General features: G+C 46.8%; 1 protein-coding gene across 1 annotated transcript in view; it reads left to right on the top strand.

Annotated features, from left to right (window-relative positions):
• The window catches only part of EDC3 (enhancer of mRNA decapping 3), a 296,364-nt gene that overhangs the window by 230,273 nt on the left and 43,935 nt on the right, over positions 1–22,156 (top strand). The window lies entirely within an intron of this gene.

Raw genomic sequence — 22,156 nt, 5'->3', positions numbered from 1 at the left:
AACCTAGCAGTTCGAAAGCACGTCAAAGTGCAAGTAGATAAATAGGTACTGCTCCGGTGGGAAGGAAAACAGCGTTTCCGTGCACTGCTCTGGTTCACCAGAAGTGGCTTAGTCATGCTGGCCACAGACCCGGAAGCTGTAAGCCGGCTCCCTTGGCCAATAAAGTGAGATGAGCGCTGCAACCCCAGAGCCGGTCACGACTGGACCTAATGGTCAGGGGTCCCTTTACCTTTTAACCATGAAGGCCTGACCTGAGGCAAGGAGGAAGAAAGGGAAAGGAAGGCCAGTGTTGGTTCAAGCAGGTGATCAAACTCCAAAGTCCCTGGTCAGGAGCAGCGCTGCAGCTTGTGACAGGTCAGATCAAACTGTGGTTAAAGATTGTCCAGCTTTGCGTGAGAAGCCTTTTGGCTGAACTTCTCCTTGTGCCCTGGAGTCCAGCAGGCAAGAGGAGTGTTGCGAAAGAAGAGGTCAAGGCAGAGGAGGCTGGGCTGCAAAGAGGGAGCAGCCTTTGGGGTGAATCATAGAATCATGGAACTGTAGAGCTGGAAGGGATCCCAAGGGATCAACTAGTCCAACCCTCTGGAATGCAGGAATCACAAGTGAAAGAACCCCTGACAGTCAGTGGTGTCACATGGGGAGGGCCAGAGGGGCAGTGGTGCAGGGAGCATTGGGGGGGGCGCATTTTACTTCTTGATGCCCTGCCAGCCCCACCCCCTGCACCCCTGCCCACCCGTGGCCCTTGGCGGGCACAGCAGCCACACACCTGAGGAGTGCACTCATGCTGTTTTGACAGCCTGTGTGAGAAGGATGAAACAGACATGGACCCTTCCTTTTCAGGGCGCATTGCTGTTGCATTTTTTCATCTCCGCCAAGCTAAGCAGTTGGCTCCTTACCTCTCTCGCCCTGACCTAGCCACTGTGATCCACGTGACGGTCACCTCCAGACTGGATTATTGTAACTTGCTCTACGTGGGGCTGCCCTTGAGACTGACCCAGAAACTCCAGCGGGTGCAGAATGCCGTGGTGAGACTCCTTACGGGGTCCTCGCTGCGGGATCACATTCACTCAGCACTATACCAACTGCACTGGCTCCTGGTGGAGTACAGGATCAGGTTTAAGGTGCTGATTTTAACCTTCAAAGCCCTATACGGCCTAGGACCCTTGTACGTACGGGACCGCCTCTCCTGGTATGTCCCACAGAGAACCTTACGGTCTTCAAATAAAAACATCTTGGAGATCCCGGGCCACAGGGAGGTTAGGCTGGCCTCGACCAGAGCCAGGGCTTTTTCGGCTGTGGCCCCGATCTGGTGGAACACTCTGTCACAAGAGACTAGGGCCCTGCGGGACTTGACATCTTTCTGCAGGGCCTGCAAGACAGAGCTGTTCCACCAGGCCTTTGGCCAGGGCACAGCCTGACCCCCTCCTTTGGCAATCTTCACAGAGCCCAATGGTTGCCATTAATCTGATTTGAACTGATTTTATAATGAATTGATTTTAGAATGTTGTATCATTTTACTGTTGTTAGCTGCTCGGAGCCCGGCTTCATCTGGGGAGGGTGGGATATAAATATTATTATTATTATTATTATTATTATTATTATTATTATTACTGCATCCTCCTCATGCAGCCTTGCAGCGTCACCAAGTGGCACAGGACTGGAAGGCAGTTTGAGTGCGCCCTTTGGCCACATGCTTGTTGCATTCACCAAGGGCCACAGGCAGGCAGGGACACAGCGCAGTCTTACTTAGCAGCGGCAGCAGGGGCTGGGCGTGGGCGACACTCACCTTCTGAGCCTCTGTGCCCTCACCATCCCGGGGGCACACCCTCCCCCAGGCACCTGCCACGTGTGGTATGCAGCTGCTTACAGTGCAGCATGGCGTGCCAGGCGGGCTGTTGTCCTGGCGAAAATTTTTTCGAGGGCACAAGTTGGGTGAGGTATGCTTCCTCACCTCTGAATGTGTTTATTACATTGACGACCCAAACTACAACCCTTGTTTACCTAAAATGGCCATTTGTGTATGCGCAAGGAGGACGACCCAGATGCAAGAGCTCTGTGGGAAGGTGAGGTGAGGCACCTTCTTTGGGGGCCACCCCCTTGCCAGGCTGTTCCCACCTCTGCCTCCTCCTTTGCCCCAGTGTCCTGTACTGCCCAGTCCTGGAGCCCCGCAAGCTCCACGCAGGCTCCAGAGCGCAAGGCAACGACCAAGGCAACTCTCAAGGGGCATGCCAGCCTAGGCTCAGCGGGGCAGCCCTTGCTGCATGCAGGCGAGCAGGGTCTTCTCCTAAGACAGGCCTGTGTGTGTGTGTGTGTGTGTGTGTGTGTGTGTGCAAGCGTGCATGTGCATGCGCGTGCATGTGTGTGTGTGTGTGTGAGAGAGAGAGAGAGAGCAGCTGCCAACCCATGATACACCACTGCTGACACATAGTTGTCTAACCTCTGCTTAAAAACCTCCTCTTTTTGGTAAACAAAAGAAGAATAAATAAATAATAGTGGCAATTGCATGCAAAAATGTGGATATTAGGAGACATGCATGCAAAAAGGCATACAAATTTACAAACAATTAAAAAAAATGAATTGGGGTGAACTGAACTAAAGATTTGAAAAATGAGAAACAAGTTTGAGAGATGCATTGATTCATTCCTCTTTCCCCCGATGCTGTTCCCATCGCCTTCCAATCATAGCTGTCAAGTGTCCCTTATTTGAAGGGACAGTCCCTTATTCCAGCACCATGTCCTGCTGCTGTCCCTTATTGATGGATGTCCCTGAAATGATGTCCCTTAAATTTCAAAGGAAGCAGCTCCTCTCCCTCCTGGCCAGGGAGGAGGGAGGCTCCAATTGTGTTGCTTGGCTGTGTTGCTCACCCAATAAGAAGTCTAAGAACGACTGGGGGGTGGAGCTTGCATGCCTTGTGTGTGGCTAGTTAATGCAAGCAGAGGGGTTTTTTGAATGCTGGACGCCATTTTGTTGCACGTGCTGCTGCAAACTTTGCAGTGCAAAGCCAGGCCAGGGAGCCATCTTAAGTTGAGGCTGCATAGGCCTTGTGGTGCATGTGATTCAGATTCTATTCAGTTGAACCTCTGGTTGCAAAGTTGGTTGGACAGTGTTCTCGAAGCTACCAGCATGAGTTTGACCAGACTGCAGGAGGACAGGAAGACTGGAGTGCCTGGAACAGGTGAGGCTGCTGGTCCCTTATTTTCAAATCTGTAAGTTGACAGCTATGCTTCCAATTAAGAATGTAAGAAGAGCCTCCTGTATCAGGCCATCAGTCTAGCTAGTCCCACACTAACAAATTCTATAGTTTGACTCTGTGCTGCATGAAAAACTTCATTTTATCTGTTCTGAATCTTCCAGTACTGAATCTTCCACTGAATTCATGGAAAAGGCAACTGTTTGAAGCAGGAAGTGTGCAGAGAAAATCCATGGGGGCTCCCTGCTTGCTTGTTTAGAACCCAGAATTCCGCCATGATTTCGTGCCAGACTCTCCTCTGCTTTCCTCCCGGCACACGGCATGTTGACAATCCTCAGATGACAAGGCAGAATCTGCCCTCTCCAGCCCAGGTTAACTATTGCCCAGGTTTGTGTGAGGAGCTTGTTGGATCACTTTCAACCTCCTCTGCCATCACAAGCAGGGAGAGGGGAAACACAGGCAGATTTAGGGCACCACAACTAGTTTGGCCACACTGGGTTCTGAACCTTGGGCAGGGGTCAGCAAACCTTTTCATCAGGGGGCCGGCCCACTGTCCCTCAGACCTTTTGGGGGGCTGGACTATATTTTTTTTTGGGGGGGGGGGAGGAATGAACGAATTCCTATGCCCCACAAATAACCCAGAGATGCATTTTAAATAAAAGGGCACATTCTACTCATGTAAAAACACGATGATTCCTGGACCATCTGTGGGCTAGATTGAGAAGGTGATTGGGCCGCATCCAGCCCCCGGGCCTTAGTTTGCATACCCCTGACCTAGCGGGTGCTGCAGAGAGTCACAACTATGACGTAGTGAATTGAGCAGAACGGAATGTGAGAAAGCAGGGGGAGCCAGATTCCCCCGCCCCCAGGGCAAGTGCCAGCCTGCTCTCCGCCCCCCCAGTGCTGGAGCATGAAGCTCCGCCACCTCCTGAGGGAAGGAGCCGAGAAGGCCTGGAGGTCCCACTTTCTGGAACCATGTGCAGTGTTGGCACCAGGGTTTTGGAGGCCTTTGTTTAATTATTTAATAAATTTATATACCGCCCCTTCATCCAAAGCTCTCAGGGTGGTGCTTCCCTGAGCCCACCTCCCTCAGTGCGTCCACCACTACACTGCCGTTGCCAGCTGCCAAACTCCTTATTCTATTCCACCTTCCCCATCGCTTGCTTGCTTGGCAGGAAGCCCACAAGCCACTGGGCATCACCATCTCTTCCTCCTCCTCCTCCTCTGCAGCCTTGTCTTGGACTGAGTCTGAAGTAGGGGAATAATTATGTCCATGATGATACACACAATCTAAATCCACATCCAGTATTGGACAGAATAGGGTTAGTATACAGAATCCTAAAATTGTAGACTTGGGAGGCACGCCCAAAGATCATCTAATCCAACCCCCTGCAGTGCAGGAATTTCAACTAATGCAGGCACCCCCAACCTTCGGCCCTCCAGATGTTTTGGACTACAATTCCCATCATCCCTGACCACTGGTCCTGTTAGCTAGGGATCATGGGAGTTGTAGGCCGAAACATCTGGAGGGCCGCAGGTTGGGGATGCCTGAACTAAAACATCCCTGACAGATGGCCACCTGATCTCTGCTTAAAAACCTCCACCATCTTCCGAGGGAGTCTGTTCCACACTCAAACAGCTTTTACCACCTGCAGGTTCTTCCTAATGTTTTACCAGAATCTCCTTTCTTGTAACTTGAAGCCATTGGTTTGGGTTCTCCCCTTCGGAGCAGGAGAAAACAAGCTTGCTTCGTCTTCCACGTGGTAGCCCTTAACATATCTGAAGATGGCTATCACATCTCCTCTCGGTCTCCTCTTTCCGAGGTTAAACATACCTAACTCCCTCAACCATTCCACATAGGGCTTAGTTTCCAGACCCTCGATCCTCTTGGTTGCCCTTCTCTGCACATGTTCCAGCTTGTCAGCATCCTTCTTAAATTGTGGTGCCCAGAACTGAACACAGGACTCCAGCTGTGGTCTGACCAAGGCAGAATAGAGTGGTACCATTACCTCCCTTGATCTGGACACTAGACTTCTGTGGATGCAGCCTGAAATAACATAGCTTTTTTGCTGCTGCATCACAGTGTTGACTCACACTCAGCTTATGGTCTACTAAGACCCGTAGACCCTTTTCACATGTATTCCTAGCAAGCCAAGTGTCCCCCATTCTATACTGGTGCCTCTGGTTCTAAGTGTAGAGCTTTACATTTGTCCCTAATGAAATTCACTTTGTTGGTTTGGGCACGGTTCTCCCATCTTTTAAGGTCATTTCGAATCCTGATTCTGTCTTCTGTGGCGTTAGCTACCCTTGCCAGTTTGGTGTCCTCTGCAAATTGGTTGAGCATCCCCTCAATTCCTTCATCCAAGTCATTTATAAAGATGTTAAGGAGCAACAGGCCCCAGATAGAACCATGTGGCAGCGACTTGTCACCTTTTTCCAGGATGATGAGGAACCTTTAATGAGTCAGTCAACCAGTTACAAATCCACCTCACAGTTACCTCAGCAGTGAGGAAGTGCTCTGGCATGAATGAAGAAGGGTCCTTCCAGAGCTTCCTGGAAGAGGAAAGAGAGACAGACTGTGATGGAAGGAACCTAGTTGGGGTTGAATTATTCATGTTTGATCCAATAGAATCACAGAAATTTAGAGATGGAAAGAACCCAGGGGTCATCTAGTCTAACCCCCTGCAATGCAAGAATCTCAACTAGACCACACATGACAGATGGTCAGTACAATCAATGACCCTTGGGCTGGAGAGCTAAAGGGCAGCACACTCCGGCTTGTGCTATTGGCCATGAAAATATATCTCAGTGGCTTACAACAGTATAAAAACATAAAAACCAAATAATAAATCACAAAAAGTTAAAAACAAGTTAACCATCAAAATTAAAATTAAAAAACAAGCATCAATAGACCATTGCAGGAGGCTTTCAGCAGGCATTTAAACGTTGGTACAGAAGGTGCCCATTGAATCTCTAGTGGCAGAGGGTTCCACAGGCCTGAGCCAGGGGCACTAAAGTCTCCATTTCTTGTTGTTGTCAAATGAGCCTCGCCAACTCAGGGAACAACCAAAGATATCAAGCAGGCACCTTTGTGGTGCTCCTTTTGGTGCCTGCTAAAAACATTCTTCTCGCGCAGAGAGGTCTGTCCAGATGCTTAGAGAGTCGGTGTGAGTTTTCTTCTTAGCATTTTAACTTTTTGTATGTTTTAAACAGTTACTGTAATTTTTTCTTAATAATTTTGTTGTCTTATCCTTTTTGTTAACTGCTTTGAGTGGTTGTAAATGTTATTTAAATATCTATATAATAGCAAGAATAATAATGAAGAATGGATGCTTTTGAATAATGGTGCCGGAGGAGACTCTTGAGAGTCCCATGGACTGCAAGAAGATCAAACCTATCCATTCTGAAGGAAATCAGCCCTGAGTGGTCACTGGAAGGACAGATCCTGAAGCTGAGGCTCCAATACTTTGGCCACCTCATGAAAAGAAAAGACTCCCTGAAAAAGACCCTGATGTTGGGAAAGACTGAGGGCACAAGGAGAAGGGGACGACAGAGGACGAGATGGTTGGACAGTGTTCTCAAAGCTACCAGCATGAGTTTGACCAAACTGCAGGAGGCAGTGGAAGACAGGAGTGCCTGGCGTGCTCTGGTCCAGGGGGTCACGAAGAGTCGGACACGACTAAACGACTAAACAACAACAACAATGCTTGGAGGAGCATCAATCTGGATGATACCTGTGGGCTCCTTCTAAATCTGGGATCCTGTGCACGTGAGGAAACTTGCTGAAGCAGTCAGACCTGGTCCTTTGAAGAAGAAGAGTTTGGATTTGATATCCCGCTTTATCACTACCCGAAGGAGTCTCAAAGCGGCTAATATTCTCCTTTTCCCTTCCTCCCCCACAACAAACACTCTGTGAGGTGAGTGGGGCTGAGAGACTTCAGAGAAGTGTGACTGGCCCAAGGTCACCCAGCAGCTGCATGTGGAGGAGCGGAGACGCGAACCTGGTTCACCAGATTACGAGTCTACCTCTCTTAACCACTACACCACACTGGCTCTCAAAGTAATGGCCCACCAAAGTAAAGAGTGAGCCCTGTTGCCCTTCTCCGCCTTACCTGGCCAGGTCCTGTGTCACCCCAGGATGGGGGACGAGAAGCCAAGATGGCAGGCTGTGTGGGTTTTGGCTGTTGCTGGAAGCTGGAGACAGAGAGACCTGCTTGCTCTGTGCTGGACCCAGAGCTGTGCCTCAGGGTTTTCCCCTGGTGCTATGAGCCCCTCCATCTTCTGCTCAGGAGGTCCATATGTGAAAAATAAGTGTATAGACCCCAAAGACGCCACAGTCTCCACTGACCTTCCAAGGAAACTGAACCCTGGCTAAGCACCTAGAACATCTATCACCGCTCAGAACAATCATAATCATCACCATCTCCAGCGCCAATCATCTTGCAACTCTCTCATAAGGTTCGCTTGAGATGCCCACTAGGGGGCACTACTGTTAGCAGGACACACCAGTGAGGAATTCTGAAAGGCAGGTAAGAGGAATGATAAAGGCTTCCCATCTGACAGTTTGAGCTTCCTCTCTCTGCCAATGGCTTGATCTGTGGGGCAGAGAGGAGGAAGGAGGTGGGGTTGGAACCAAGCCTTGTAAGAATGGCTTTTCAAACAGTGATAGACGATCTCCTCAAGAGCCACAAGGACTCTCCAGCTTCTCCGGCCATTTTCAGGTGTAAATTGAATTATTTAATTATTTCCCAGCACAGCACGTGTACGTGGTCACATGTGAGTAGAATGCGTGTAAGGGTGTGTGTGTTTGTAATGTTTGCAAAAATGTAGGTGCTGTGGGGGGGATGTTGTAAAGTGTGCACAGAAGTGGACGGACAAAAAAAAAACCCCACATTCTTTTACATTGCATTATATACGGCCCTTCATCAAAAGTTCTCAGGGCGATTCGCAAGATAAAAATGCAAGATAAAAGCACAAATATTTAAACCAGAAGCAACAAAACAATGACCCGCCCCCAGGCACATTTAAAATGTGTTGTTGTAACCTGCCTGGGGGCCTTCTGAAGAGCAGATACTAAATTTAAAACAGTATAGAAATATATACAGATGCTCAAAAAGTGGGCTCTAGCATTGGCTTACGGGTCATCTACTTTTACCTGCCAATGTTTGGGGAGGGTTACAGAGCTTCCTTTCAGAGTAGCGTACTGAAAGCTTCCAAAATCAGTGGTAACAATTGTGCTCCCATTTCCCCTTCTTGGAATGGCATGAGTTTGATATAATGGAGCACACCAGCGAGGGAAGGAAGCCCCTTGCTGGCAATACTTTTTTTTAAAAAAAGCAGTGTATAAATTTTATGAAATAAAGTAAACAATGTAAATTGTTTTGGAGATAATAGTTGCATGGTGCCTTACTCTTGAAATAAAAAAGGTAAAAGGAGCCCTGGATGGTTAAGTCCAGTCAAAGGTGACTATGGAGTGTGGCACTCATCTCACTTTCAGGCCGAGGGAGCCGGCGTTTGTCCACAGACAGCTTGCTGGTTCATGTGGCCAGCAGGACTAAACCACTTCTGGTGCTTGGAAGACTGTGAAACTGGAAGAAGCTGAAATGGACACATTGGCCCATCCCTGCTAGGGAGCACAAGAGTTACCTATGCCCTCCCTGCAGCTGCTCTGGCTGATGGATGGCTCCAGGCTGGCCTTCCCCTGGCCACGAGGTCCTTCCTGGTAGGAAGAAGGGTCCCCTTCACAGGGGCACATGGGCCTCTGGACAACAGATGATTAAATTAAGATTAAATAAAGTAAAAGTGGATGGCTAATTGGTGAAAGAGAGAATGGAAAATTACAGTATATTAAGATAAATTATTAGGATAAAAATAAAGATGAAGGATTTGCTGAAATATCTATTTGAACTAGAAAACAAAGAGGGGAGGTGTGAGGAGGTCAAGGAAATAAGTGATAGAAAGAAAATTATGTAAAGGTTTAACTTGTTTTTTTCTGTTTTGATTGTATGTATTTTCTAATTATTTTTTTTTCCCTTTTTATCTGTTTTTGTTTTTTTGCTTCTTTTATGTCTTGTTTTTTTGTATTGTGTTTTCTGTGGGTTTTTTTTGGTAATGTTTTAAAACCTGAATAAATATTATTTTTTTAAAAAAAAATGGGGTCGGAGTGTGCTTCCCTTCAGCCCAGCTCTTTGGCAGGTAGCCTTTTTTGAAAAAAGTGTCACAAATGCACCCATCGTGGTATTTTACTGTTATTCAAATAAATAAATAAAAAACACACATTTGTCTTAACATATTGTGTTAAGGGCTTCCACGTCCACTAAGTCTCCAACATGCCAAGGAACTGTAGCTGTTTATCCTCCTGAATTCAGAGCCTGGAAGCTCCAATCAAGCTTAGTAAAGTAAAGGATAAAGGGACCCCTGACCATTAGGTCCAGTCGTGGCCGACTCTGGGGTTGCGGCGCTCATCTTGCTTTACTGGCTGAGGGAGCCGGCGTACAGCTTCCAGGTCATGTGGCCAGCATGACTAAGCTGCTTCTGGCAAACCAGAGCAGCGCACAGAAACGCCGTTTACCTTCCCGCCGGAGCGGTACCTATTTAACTACTTACACTTTGACGTGCTTTCGAACTGCTAGGCTGGCAGGAGCAGGAACCGAGCAACGGGAGCTCACCCCGTCACGAGGATTCAAACCACTGACCTTCTGATCGGCAAGCCCTAGGCTCTGTGGATTAACCCACAGCGCCACCCGTGTCCCTAAGGTAAGGTAAAGGGCAACTCACAGCCTGGAGGGCCACATGGCTCTCCATCTCCTTAAGTGTGCTCCCCAAAACCCAGAGAGAGAGAGAGAGAGAGAGAGAGAGAGAGAGAATGGGTGATGTGTGAATGAAGAGGAAAATGCTTCTGTGCTTTGTGAATGGGTATGCGAGTGAAAGGGGGACGCAGGTGGCGCTGTGGGTTAAAGCCTCAGCTCCTAGGGCTTGCCGATCGAAAGGTCGGCGGTTCGAATCCCTGCGGCGGGGTGCGCTCCCGCTGCTCGGTCCCAGCGCCTGCCAACCTAGCAGTTCGAAAGCACCTCCGGGTGCAAGTAGATAAATAGGGACCGCTTACCAGCGGGAAGGTAAACGGCGTTTCCGTGTGCGGCTCTGGCTCTGGCCAGAGCAGCGATGTCACGCTGGCCACGTGACCCGGAAGTGTCTCCGGACAGCGCTGGCCCCTGGCCTCTTAAGTGAGATGGGCGCACAACCCCAGAGTCTGTCAACACTGGCCCGTACGGGCAGGGGTACCTTTACCTTTACCTTTTATGCGAGTGAAAGAGAGGAAAAGGCTGGCTCAATAGATGGCAAATTAAATTAAAGGGAGACAGAGGGGAAAAGAAGGCACCTCACCCACTCTTTTGGTTTGGTGCTACCTGCTCACACTAAAATGAAGCCAAACCTGGGTCACCGTGTCTCACTGCTTAGAGAAGGGGCCTGAATTCAAGCTTGCAAAAATTTATCATTTGCCCGAAAACAAATGTTGGAAATGTAATGAGACTGAAGGTACATTCTTTCACCTTTGGTGGACATGCCCAAGGATTAAGACATTCTGGGAGATGATTTATAATGATATGAAAAAGGTATTTAAATATACCTTCCTGAAGAAACCAGAGGCCTTTCTCCTGGGCATGGTCGGCCAATTGGTGCCAAAGAAGGATAGAACATTTTTTATGTATGCAACAACAGCAGCAAGAATATTCATCGCAAAGTATTGGAAGACTCAAGATTTACCCACCCGGGAAGAGTGGCAGTTGAAGTTGATGGACTACATGGAATTGGCGGAAATGACTGGCAGAATCCTAGACCAGGGAGAAGAGATGGTGGAAGAAGATTGGAAGAAATTTAAAGATTATCTACAGAAATATTGTAAAATTAAGGAATGTTAGAAAGATGTTGGAATGACGTTACATGGCTTTAGCAGAAATGTTATAAAGAATTAAGTACAATAGATTGTAAATGGATTAAAGGAAAAAATAATGTTAGAATTTGTCAAGTTAAATGATAGGACAGAAAATTGAGGAAGATGGAAAGGATTTGCTGAAACAATTAATCGAAGTGGAATACAAAAAATGGGAGGTGTGAGGAGGTCGCTGAAACAAGTAAAAGAAAGTTAATAACATTGAAAGTATTGGATGTGGTTTTTTTTAATTGTTTTTGTTTTATTTTTGTTATGTATATGTAGTATTTTAGTCTTTGTATTGTATTGTATGGTTTTGTTATGTTTAATTCTTTTTCTTTTCTTTTTTCCCTGTAACTTTCAAAACTTTAATAAATATTATTTTTAAAAAAAGAGAGAAGGGGCCCGAATGCGACATGCAGTCACAGTCTGGGAAGCTGAGGCTGTAGAAGAGGTGCCTCCAGCACCCAGAGTCAAGAGAGTGAAGGCATGCAGCTGAAAAATCATGCCCAAGCAATTGCAGGAATGCTTCCTCACACACAAGTCCAGCATGTGCGTGACAACAAGAATTTGGAACAAAGCTCCTTGCCTATGCCAGGCAGGGCTGGGTACCTGCCGTGCCTCCTCCTGCCTGCTGGGTATCAGGTACCATCCTTGCGTGCCAGGCAGCTGTAGCTCTGCCTTACCCACTTGAACACACCCTGCTGATCTCCACCTGGGACTCTGGGCTCTTGAAGATAATTCTCTGCCACGCAAAACGTGCGCCACACTTCTCTCACAGCAAGAGCAAGTAAACAACATTGAGGGCTCCACTTGGAGTTGACTTGTTTTCTCATGGGTAGTCACTTCAGTCCAGCTGGAACAAACAATCCCTTTCATGTTCAGTCTAGTAAATCAGGGCCAAAACAGGCATGACAGATTTGTGATTGTATCTCTCTATTCATTAACATGATAAAGTTTCCAAGCTATGGTGAATATTGGATGGCATGCAATGATGTTTTACTCAGAGTGGGCCTGATGAAATTCATAAGCATGGCTAAGTTGTCCATTTAATTTCAATAGGTCTACTCTGAGTAAAACTTTGTTAAACACCATCTTTTTTTTTTGCATGTGCAATCATGTGTTAATTGTTTTCTTATCTGCTGCAAGCTATGACTGAAACATTCAAGGCTGACTGTTCCTGAATGTAACTAAGCCCACAAAAGTGACTGGCCTCTGGCAACTTCCAGAGAAGGGCTGGGGAGAGGATTCCACTTGCAAGAACGTGTGGCATCTTCACTGGGGCAGAGAAGCTCTCTGCCACTCCCCTGCCGGTCCAGCTCTATGGGGGGCTCCCCTCGCGCCTGACCCAGAAGCTGCAGTGAGTGCAGAATGCTGCAGCATGATTACTGACAGGAGTGAGGCCTCTCCAGCATATCACACCTGTTTCATCTTTACTGGTTGCCAGTTTGCTACTGGGCCAAGTTCAAGGAGCTACTATTAGTATATAAAACCCTTAACAACCTAGGACCAGTTTACCTACAAGATTGCCCTACCCCACTTGTGGCCACTGGACTGCTTTGATCAGTGGAACTGGCAGAGTTTCAGGTCCCACACAATAGCCTCTCTGCACTTTTAAGAACTCGGCTGGCCATTTAGTGCAGCGGCACCTACACTTTGGAACTCCCCGCCTCTTGATAGGAGGCATTGGCATCTTTGTGACATTCTTTGGATTGGACAACCCTACCCAGACATGTAGAAGGGATGTGAGTTTCAATCTGGTTTTTTTTTTAGTTTATTGCTGATGTTATCCTTTGAATGTTGAATCCTTTGAGAAGGGTTGTTTTTTTCCTGGCAGTTTTATTCTCTTGGCAAACCGCTTTTGTAGCTGTCAAGCGGTTTATAAATTTTAGGATTTTTTTTTTTTTTTTTTAGGGCATTTTCAGAAAAAGCTGCTGGTGGCTCTCAGCTGTTCCCTCTCAGCTGCTCGCTCCTAGTTTGTGGGAGGCTGTATTTAAGGCGTGACGCGGGGGGGGGGGGTTTGCGTGCGAAGAAGGGCAACCTCTCCCCACTCCGCCGCTTTGCTCCACCCTGGCAGGCAGGCTGGCAACACGTCCCCCGGGCTGGGCAAGGGCTCCTTCTCACGCAGCGGCTGTTGCGCAGCCTCGCCGCCGCCCTGGCTCCTTCGCGTGCGGGGAAAGGCCGCCGGCAGCCCTGGGAGCGCCTCCCTCCGCCCCTTCACACGCAGCTGTGCCAGCCCAGCAGGCGGCTCCCCGGCCGGGCTAGCGGGGGTTGTGAGCCACCTGCAGGGAGCGGGGGCTCCTAGCAGGCTCCCCCGGAAGGTGGAGGTTGGATGGCCAGCTGGGAGGAATTCTTAAACTGCGATTCTTGCCTTGTAGCGGGTTGGACTAGATAATCCCTTCCAAATCTAGGGTCCTATGGTAATCCATAAGGTAAAGGTAAAGGTACCCCTGCCCGTACGGGCCAGTCTTGACAGACTCTGGGGTTGTGCGCCCATCTCACTTAAGAGGCCAGGGGCCAGCGCTGTCCGGAGACACTTCCGGGTCACGTGGCCAGCGTGACATCGCTGCTCTGGCGAGCCAGAGCCGCACACGGAAACGCCGTTTACCTTCCCGCTGGTAAGCGGTCCCTATTTATCTACTTGCTCCCGGGGGTGCTTTCGAACTGCTAGGTTGGCAGGCGCTGGGACCGAGCAGCGGGAGCGCACCCCGCCGCGGGGATTCAAACCGCCGACCTTTCAATCGGCAAGCCCTAGGCGCTGAGGCTTTAACCCACAGCGCCACCCGCGTCCCCCTATGGTAATCCATAGCAGCCACGAAATTAAGAGACGCCTGCTTCTTGGGAGGAAAGCAATGACAAACCTAGACAGCATCTTAAAAAGTAGAGACATCACCTTGCCAACAAAGGTCCGTATAGTAAAAGCTATGGTTTTCCCAGTAGTGATGTATGGAAGCGAGAGCTGGACCATAAAGAAGGCAGAATTGATTCCTTTGAATTATGGTGCTGGAGGAGACTCTTGAGAGTCCCATGGACTGCAAGAAGAACAAACCGATCCATTCTGAAGGAAATCAGCCCTGAGTGCTTACTGGAAGGACAGATCGTGAAGCTGAGGCTCCAATCCTTTGGCCACCTCATGAGAAGAGAAGACTCCCTGGAAAAGACCCTGATGTTGGGAAAGATGGAGGGCACAAGGAGAAGGGGACGACAGAGGACGAGATGGTTGGATAGTGTCTTCGAAGCTACAAACATGAGTCTGACCAAACTGCGGGAGGCAGTGGAAGACAGGAGGGCCTGGCGTGCTCTGGTCCATGGGGTCACGAAGAGTCGGACACGACTAAACGACTAAACAACAACAACATGGTAATCCGTGCTCCGGATTATGATCATCATCTGTTTGCCACTTTTCTTAGCCTCCTTTCTTTAGAGTAGTCCAGCATATATGAACAACAGCAATACGACAAAATGCAATCCTTCCTAAAACTATAAGAATAATTTCTTAAGCATTTTTGTGAAAAATAGAAAGAGAGAGAAATAATATAGCCTCTTTAAAATTAATCTGAAAAGAGATAAGTCTTAATCTGGTGCAGAGAAAGATTGGCATGTGGACCCCAGTGGCACATCTCTTCCAAACTTATTGGTTGGTTTGGCTTCACTCCAAAAGTAATAGGAGGATAATAAAAACCTTTATCAGGACCTATTAAAAATGGGATGGGCAACCTCAGGCCCAGGGCCCTTTGTGGCCCTCCCAGCTTCTATGCCTGGCCCTCAGGACTCTCCTTAGCCACACACCATCTCACGTGTTGATCAGTTTATTCTGCAAGAGAGATCATTGGTCCTCTTGATGCATTGCAATTCCGAAGTCTCAAGTTGCAGTTTCCCTTGGAAGTCCCCCCCCCCCTTTGCTGACTTTTGAACCATGATGTCAGATTTGTGTCCTTTGGTGTAGAGACTGGCCTGTTTGTCATACAGAGAATGCCGAAGAACACCCATTGACAGTTGATGCCACCTTGAAGAATGGGCAGCTGGATGACATTGTGGGTGGCATTATTAAGTCCCATAAAAGTGTTGTCGGAACAAACATAGAAACAGAGTTGACTCCTTGCAGGGGCCAGCTCCTGCACCCACACCTCTTTGGCATTCTGTTGTTGCTGGTGAGCAATGAGGGGGCCGTTCACAAGCAAGCAAATAACTCAAATAAAATAAACAGTACAGGCCTATCACATTCCTACAGGCCTGCGAGAGAAAAGGTTCATTGTGTAGGACACGCAGTGGGGAGCCTTTTTCAGGCAGAGGTCCGCATTCCCCTCTGGGACGGCCTTCGAAGGGCCACATGCCAGTCACACCCTCCTCTCTGTACTCCCTATCCAGGCATCAAAGATCAAGGACACATTTCCAGACAGACAAAAGTACTCAAGGAGGGTGCCAAGCAGGGCCAGTGGGAGGTTTGGCTTGGAGAGAGGCCTTTGCCCCCACCCCTGAAACCTAGGTCCCCCACCCCTGGTCTAGGATGGCCCATGAATCACTGGTGATACATTTGAGGAGCTGCAGCTGGGTCTGGGAACCGCAAGTGACAACAAGTGATGGTCAGTCAATATTCTCTTCCAGGTGTGCTCTGTAATAGATCACTCCTGAGCATCAGTCTAGTTGTGTTCATCTGCTCTTGTTGCTTTCACTTTGTTGGGTAGTTTATTTACTTACTTATTTCATAAAATTAGGATACAGTGGTACCTCAGGTTAAGACCTTAACCGGCCCCCTGCTGAAAAAGTTTGCTGAGCCCTGCTCTATTCCATTTAACCTTGGTGAAGCATGCAATCCTGAATGAAACATGTTATTTGAACTGGTCATGTTGTTCCTCGACTGATGCCTCTCCTCCCACCCTGACTCTGATACCAGTGTGAGAAAGAAAAACACATCCCAGCACAATCCAATGTGATTCAGTCTCTTGGTGATTCAGAACTATGGCAGATTATTAGGGGGGTATACAACGTTAGTTCTATTCAAGATAGGCTGACTTAGGCTTATTGATTTCATTTTTTATTTTCTATATAAATATTACATACATGCCAAAAAAAGAGTACAGATATACAAATAATACAAATTACCGAATACCACAAAGCTACTAATAATAAGAAAAAATAAAAAAGTGATACATATTGAAAAGAAAAGAAAAAGAAAGAAAGAAAGAAAGAAAGAGAGGGAAAAAATTAAAAAGGAAAATAGGAAAAGTTGACTTCCTTTGACCACTATCCAGTTTCTATGATCTCATATCTTTAGTTGTCTGTAATCATTTTGCATTAATGGAGAGACTATTTGTTTTTGTTGTTTAGTTGTTTAGTTGTGTCTGACTCTTCGTGACCCCCTGGATCAGAGCACGCCAGGCACTCCTGTCTTCCACTGCCTCCCGCAGTTTGGTCAAACTCATGCTGGTAGCTTCAAGAACATTGTCCAACCATCTCGTCCTCCGTCGTCCCCTTCTTCTCCTTCTGCCCTCCATCTTTCCCAGCATCAGGGTCTTTTCCAGGGAGTCTTCTCTTCTCATGAGGTGGCCAAAGTACTGGAGCCTCAGCTTCAGGATCTGTCCTTCCAGTGAGCACTCAGGGCTGATTTCCTTCAGAATGGATAGGTTTGATCTTCTTGCAGTCCATGGGACTCTCAAGAGTCTCCTCCAGCACCATAAACTATTTGTTTAGCTGTGGAATGTTTAGTCTTAGACCATGCCAATTATAATTTTGGGAACCAACTTTCTTCATATAATTTGTAAAGACATCCCATTCTCTCCTGATTTTTTCACTTGGATGGTTTCTTACTATTTCCGTTAATTTCCCGAGTTCAAGGTATTCGCTTAATTTTAATAACCATTCTTCTTTGTTGGGATTATGTTGCTTTTCCAATATTTTGCAGTCACTATCCTGGTGGCCGTTATTGCATACAGAAAAAAATCTTTTATTATCTTTTGGGATGTCTGTTGTGAATAAACATAAGAAGAATAGTTCTGGGTTTTTGTTTTTTGTAAAGGTGTATCTTAACATCTTTTTTAATTCTTCATATAGCATGTCCCAAAATACTTTTATTCTGGGACATGTCCATCACATGTGGAATATATTCCCATCCTTGTGATTACACCTCCAGCACTTACTACTGTGTTTTTTATTCATTTTCGCCAATTTTTATGGAGTGAGGTACCACCTATACATCATTAAAAAAAATATTAATTAAATAGCAGGCTGTGAACTTGATGTCATATTTCTAACGATTTTCCCATTTGTCTAAATCTATTGTATATCCAAAGTCCCGGGTCCATTTTACCATCACATCTTTTAAATGCCAATTTAATAATAACTTGTACATTTTGGATAAGTTCTTTGTGTTGTTTGAGAGCAACTCCCTATCTAAATCTGATATTTCATTGTCAAATCCTTTTGTTGTTTTTTTATCATCCTCAAAGATGCCATTTAATTGATGATACTGTAGCCAACGTAGCCCAGTTTGTTTGAGTATACAGTGGTACCTCAGGTTAAGTACTTAATTTGTTCCGGAGGTCCGTTCTTAACCTGAAACTGTTCTTAACCTGAAGCACCACTTTAGCTAATGGGGCCTCCTGCTGCTGCTGCACCGCCGGAGCACGATTTCTGTTCTCATCCTGAAGCAAAGTTCTTAACCCGAGGTACTATTTCTGGGTAAGCGGAGTCTGTAACCTGAAGCGTATGTAATCTGAAGTGTATGTAACCCAAGGTACCACTGTATCATATTTTTTCAATTTTAATTGGTTATTTTCTTTTATTAATAAGTCTTTACATCTGTCAGTTGGTATCTATATTCTTCCTTTTCACCGCCACCTCCTCCACTGGTGATAACAAATAGGGGGTTTTCTGTTCCAACAGCAATCTATTTCTGTCCCAAACTTTGTATAGTGTTTTTCTGATGATATGGTTGAGAAATCCTTTATGTATTTTGATTTTATTGTATCCCAAATATCCATGCCATCCTACTCTATTATCCCACCCCTCTATATCAAGTATCTTAGCATTTTTTAGGATCATCCATTCTTTCAACCAAGCCAGGCAGGCAGCTTCATAGTACAATTTTAGATCAGGGAGTGCAAAACCACCTCTATCCTTAGAATCTGTCAATAATTTAAATTTTATTCTGGGTTTTTTGCCTTGCCAAATATACCTTGCTAAGTACCTATGCCATTCTTTGAAACAATTGAGTCCATTAATTATTGGAATAGATTGAAAAAGAAACATCATTTTCGGGAGGACAACCATTTTAATTGTTGAAATTCTTCCCGATAGTGATAGTTTAAGTCTGTTCCCGGATTCCAACTCTTTTTTTATCTCACTCCAGACCCTTACATAGTAAAGATTAATATTTTTCATGGTGATCCAGATACCCAGATATTTGGCCTTATTGGTCAATTTTAACCCTGTCACTTTTTCCAGCTCTGCTTTTTCTTGTGTGTCCAGATTTTTACCATTAGTTTAGTCTTCTCTAGATTAATTTTGAAACCAGATAGGTGACCATATTCGTTCATTTTCTCCAATGTTTCCAAAATATGGGTTTTCGTTTTTTATTATTAAATAATCTGCAAAGGCTTTAACTTTGTAGACTCTTTGTCCAAGTTTTATTCCTTCTATATAGGCTCATTAATTTCAATGGGACTACTCCAAGTAGAACTTAGTTGGCTACAGCCCTTCATTTTGGCAGCTAACTTGATGATGCAGATCAGTCCACTGCTGGCATCAGGGAAACCTCCAGGCTGTCAGTGTTTTTAGGGCAGGATTAAAGCGCTTTCCAGAACTCTCAGTTTGTGTACTGAAAGAGGATTAAAGCACATTGTCACCCTAGCACAACATTGCCACTTCTTGTGGTTTGGAAAATGACAGAGAAATTCTCTGGAAAGCATGGGGTGAATGAATGGCATGTAAGCAGCTAGGTACAGGATAAAAGAAATCTGAATGAATGGTCACCAGAATGATTGAGGGGCTGGAGCAACTCCCCCATGAGGAAGGTTGCAACTTTGGGTGGTTTTTCAGTTCTGAGGAAAGGCGAGTAAGATGGAAGTGTGTAAAAGAAGTATATAAAATCATGCATGACATGGAGAAAGTCCATAGAGAACAGTTTCTCTCCCTCTTGCATAACAACTAGAGCTCAGACATCCAATGGCTGAAGATTTAGGGGACACACACACACACACACACACACACACACAGCTGAATGCTGGAATTCCCTTTCCAGGCAATGATGACCACCAATTTGGAGAGCTTTAAAAGAGGATCAGATCAAAGATGGTGGAAGGCTGTTAGCCACGATGGCTAAGAAATGCTTGTGAAAAAGACATTCGGTGGAAACAAAAGACGCTATGCCCGTGGCTGAGGATAATTGTTTGAACCCTTCCAATGGATATTGGAGGAGGGGGGGAGGAAAAATTGTATGGGAAATTTCAAAAAATGGGAAAGACGTAATATAATGTATGTAAAAATCCCGAAATACAAATTAAAAAAAGAAAGAAATGCTGTGAATAGCAGCTGCTGGAATGAGGGAAGAACACCATGGGCATAGCCAGGATTTGTGTTGGGGGGCAGGCCTTATGTTAGGGGAGGGGCAGAACCGAGCTGTTAAGTATTTCTATTGTTTTATTTGATTTAGGGTGGGCAGCTGCCTCCCCTTCCTATCCTTGGCTACGCCCATGGAGAGCACTCTTGTGCTTGAATCCTGCTTGTGAGTTTCCCACTGAGGCATCCGGTTGTCCACTGTGAGAACAGAATGCTGGACTAGATGGGCCATTGGTCCGATCCACCAGGGCTCTCCTTATGCTCTTATGGTCCAATCAGTACAGTTCTGGGAGCCACAATTGAAGAAGGATATTGACAAGCTGGAACGTATGCAGACAAGGGCAACCAAGATGATCAAGGGCATAGAAACCAAGCCTTATGAGGAATGGTTGAGAAAGTTGGGTATGTTTAGCCTGGAAAGGAGGAGAGTGAGAGGAGATATGATAACCATCTTCAAATATCTGAAGGGCTATCACTTGGAAGATGGAGCAAGATTGTTTTCCGCTGCTCCAGAGGAGAGGAACTGAACCAATGGCTTCAAGTTACAAGAAAGGTAAAAGGTAAAGGGACCCCTGACCATTCGGTCCAGTCGTGGCCAACTCTGGGGTTGCGGTGCTCATCTTGCTTTACTGGCCAAGGGAGCCAGCGTACAGCTTCCAGGTCATGTGGCCATCATGACTAGGCCGCTTCTGGAAAACCAGAGCAGTGCACAGAAACACCGTTTACCTTCCCGCCGGAGCGGTACCTATTTATCTACATGCACTTTTATGTGCTTTCGAATTGCTAGGTTGGCAGGAGCAGGGACCAAACAACGGGAGCTCACCCCATCACGGGGATTCAAACCTCCGACCTTCTGATCAGCAAGTCCTAGGCGCCACCCACGTCCCTTTACAAGAAAGGAGATTCCAACTAAACATTGGGAAGAACTTTCTGAGAGTAAGAGCTGTTCAACAGTGGAACAGACTCCATCAGAAGGTTGGTTGGCCATCTGTCATGGATGCTTTAGTCGAGATTCCTACATTGCCAGCGGTTGCACTAGAGGAACCTCAGGGTACCTTCCAACTATGATTTGATGAATGCACGTTGTGATATAACCACCCTTTTAATAAACAGGACAAATGCTCAATAAAACCAAGATACAGTTTAACCTCCTTGTAAGCTTGGGACACGGGAGGTGCTGTGGGTTAAACCACAGAGCCTAGGGCTTGCTGATCAGAAGGTCAGCGGTTCGAAGCCCCACAACAGGGTGAGCTCCCATTGCTCAGTCCCAGCTCCTGCCAACCTAGCAGTTCGAAAGCACGTCAAAGTGCAAGTAGATAAATAGGTACCACTCTGGCGGGAAGGTAAACGCCGTTTCCATGCGCTGCTCTGGTTCGCCAGAAGCGGCTTCGTCATGCTGGCCACATGACCCGGAAGCTGTACACCGGCTCCCTTGGCCAGTAAAGCAAGATGAGCGCCGCAACCCCAGAGTTGGCCACGACTGGACCTAACGGTCAGGGGTCCTTTTACCTTTACCTTTAAGCTTTGTGGAAGCACATCAGGGTAGATGTTCCATAAACAGGTCATCCACAGAAGCCGTGAGACTGCTAGGCATTGAATACACAAGTCCAAGCCAGACTATTTGTCCATCTAGTATTGTCAGCTCCAACTGGCAATGGCTCCTAGTGGTCTCAAAGGAGGAGGCTTTCTCCCACCCACTACCTGATCTTTGAACTGGACTGGAGGTGCCGCTGGGGATGGAAGCTCGGGCATTCTGCCTGCAAAGCGCCTTTCTGCCAGTGAGCTACCAGCCACCCTTGATATTCCTGGTAGCGTTATAGAGGCCTCCTTTCATAAAATACGAGAGCAGGAAAGCACACAAGGAATCATGCAGTTGACACATTCATTGCAAAGAAAAGAAAAGAAATTGTTTTACAAGACACAACTGACACTTGCAAGTCAGTTGTGGAGGAACACTACCAGCCAATGGATTTCCAAAAAAGAACCAATGTGCTTATTGGAGTAGCCACCAGGGGCCATGATTTATGACGAAGGGCCTTACTGTACTCTATGGTGCTGCAGTCCTTCCTCCTATCTTAGGTTCCCATTAGGATTATGAGTCCCATCATCCCTGAACATGGGCTGTGCTGCTTGGGGCTAATGGGAACGCAGGGGTAAGGAATTTGCAGCCCTCTAGATGTTGTCAGGCTTCAGCTCTAGTCAGCCTCAACCAGCATGGCCAACAGCCGGTGGGGGTAGAAATTGTAGTCCAGAATCACAGAAGCTCCAGTCCCGATCTCCTCCATTGGCCAGCACCGTTCATGAAGAATTTAGGCCTGGGTGACTGTAATGGGCCTCTTGTTTCAGCCTTGCTTGACAGTTCTTCTGTCCCTTTCATCTGGTGCTAACATGAACAGGTTCTGGAAGCAGGGTGTGTTCAGGTGTGTGAGACTCAGCCGCAGCCTGGCACGCAAAGCTGATATCTTGACCTCATTAACCCTGGG

Source organism: Podarcis cretensis, assembly GCF_951804945.1.
Source record: "Podarcis cretensis genome assembly, chromosome: 9".
Lineage (NCBI taxonomy): Eukaryota > Metazoa > Chordata > Lepidosauria > Squamata > Lacertidae > Podarcis > Podarcis cretensis.
This window is presented reverse-complemented; position numbering and strand designations above follow the sequence as displayed.